Source organism: Parus major, chromosome Z, assembly GCF_001522545.3.
Source record: "Parus major isolate Abel chromosome Z, Parus_major1.1, whole genome shotgun sequence".
Lineage (NCBI taxonomy): Eukaryota > Metazoa > Chordata > Aves > Passeriformes > Paridae > Parus > Parus major.
In genome coordinates this window covers 40,060,526-40,062,959 of record NC_031799.1, presented here as the reverse complement: position 1 = coordinate 40,062,959, position 2,434 = coordinate 40,060,526, and positions in this window count along the sequence as shown.

Here is a 2,434-nt window from a genome sequence, read left to right as displayed (position 1 = left end):
TAAGGGAGGGGATCAACAGAACCTCTGCCTTGGACTACCAGAGTTTGGCCTATTCAGGACATCAGTTCAGAAAGCCTCTCAGGAAACTGCCTTTTAAAAACAAAGGGGTTCAGGAAGGCCAGACATGCTTTAAGCAGGAAATCTTAAAGGTGCAGGAGCAAGCCATCCCTATAACAGTGGCAAAGAGGACCAGCCTGACTGAAGAAGAAACTTTCACTGGAACTCATGGAATAAAAGAGGTTTTACGACCTTTGGAAGATGGGGCAGGCAACTCAGGGTGCAACAATGTTGTTAGGTCATGTAGAGAGAAAATTAGAAAGGCAAAAGCTCAGCTAAAACTCATTCTGGCCAGTGCTGTGAAAGATAATAAAAACTGTTTTTATAAATACATTAAAACTAAGAGAGACCCAAGGAAAATCTTCATCATGTATTGGATGAAGAGGGGGAAGATTGTCACCAAGCATGAGGAAAAGGCCGGGTTGCTTTGCCTCAGTTATTAACAGAAAGCCCAGCTATCCTCGGGGCAGCCAGCCCCAGTAGACAGGGATGAGGAGCAGAACAGACCCCATGCAGTCCAGGAGGAAGTAGTTAATGACCTGCTGTGCCACTTGGGCAATCACAAGTGGATGGGACTGGATGGGATTCACCCAAGCATACTGAGGGAGTGGAGGAAGAGCTCACCAAGCTGCTCACCATTATTTATCATCAGTCCTGGTTAACAAGGGAGGCCCTAGTGGGGCGTGGAGGCTGGGCAGTGTGATGTCCATCTACAGGAAGGTTCAGAAGGAGGATCCAGAGACTACAGGCCTGTCAGTCTGACCCCAGTGCTGGGAGGTTTATGTAATAGATTATCTTGAGTGACATTGGGTAGAGTTTACAGGACAACCAGGGGATTGGGCCCAGCTGTTCAAGAAATGACTGGACATGGCACTTAGTGCTGTGGTTTAGTTGTGGTTTAGTATTTGGTCAAAAGTTGAACTCAAAAGGATGATCTTGGAGGTCTTTTCCAGCCTATAATTGGGAATTGCCAAGAAACTTCTTTAGCCTAATAAAAACATAAAGGACATTAAATGTCTTATGGAGGGAATAATTTGTGATACTGAAAAGTACTCAAATTCAATACTTACGCATCAGTTGAGTATGTCTTCATCAGGAAAGCCCCCAAACAAAATTTGTCACACTGCAGTCAAAGCATGACATGAAAAGAATGAAATAACTGCTGAACCCAAGAATATTTGTAAATTAAATTAACATCATTATTAAATTCAAGGAAATCAGAGTAGCATTAGATGTGTTTGAAAATAATACAACAGAAAATATATTCTGTTTATACTGTTGTCTGTAGGAGTTTTTTCCCTTTTCTGAAGAGGCTTTAAATCTTATTTTCATATTTCCAGTTTTACTAGTTTTTACCAGAATTACTAATTCTTCCTACCATGTAGTTTCTTTAATCCACATTTCTGCATCTGTGAAGAATAAATCTCCAGATATACAAAATGGTTATGCTTTGAGGGTGGAAAGTATTGTGATTCATGCTCTGATTTGGATTAAAAGAGATCATGTGATTCCTCCTTGACTCAAACATAAAGCATACTTCTTTGTATGAAGGCATACTCCTTTGAATCATCTTGAATTGAGTAAAATTAATTTCCACAAAACATTAAAAAACCCAGAAGAAAACACATTTTATAAAGTAGGCAGGCCACTCATTTATTTGAGCATCTATTTAACATGTGTAAGACTTCAAAAGAATTTTTCAAGTCTGGAGTAAGAAAAGAATAGCATCATGCAGGACCTTTTGTTAATAACCTAAGGTTCTAATTTTCCAACAAAATTATTAAATTACCTGAAGGACTGTCCTGTATCTGTTTTTGTAACAAACATATTAGTCAGAAATGTGTGTTTTTGTCTCCATGATGGAATCGTGAGAATCCATTATTGTACTATCATAAATATTACTTCTTTGTATTGTGGGTTATCAGCTAAGTTAATTTTTTATAAACCAAGACCACATTATGCCGGATAACACAAACATGGAATGAAAAGACAATGTTTATCCCTCAATATTGCATGACAGGCTCACTAACTCCACTCTCTCATGTACAATAAGTAAACGAGTGCATCCAGCACTGATGATCCAGATACATCAGCCATAGCCCTGGAAAAGCTCTGATGTATGTCCGCTGTGCTTTCAGAGTAGGATGCTGCTCACTGCAACCCTGCCTAGCTCCTTTCTTCAAAGTTTATTTAATCAAGGTGAGAGGATTTAAATCTACACACCAGCTGTGTTTTATTTGTAGTGAGTAGTACTTCATAATAGAAATGTAAATCTGCAGCCAAGGTCAGAATGCACTCTGTAGGACAACCTGTTCTTTCATAACCCAGACCTTGTGGTTTTTGCTGAAAAGCTTTTTATGGTAAAGGTGGAGGCATG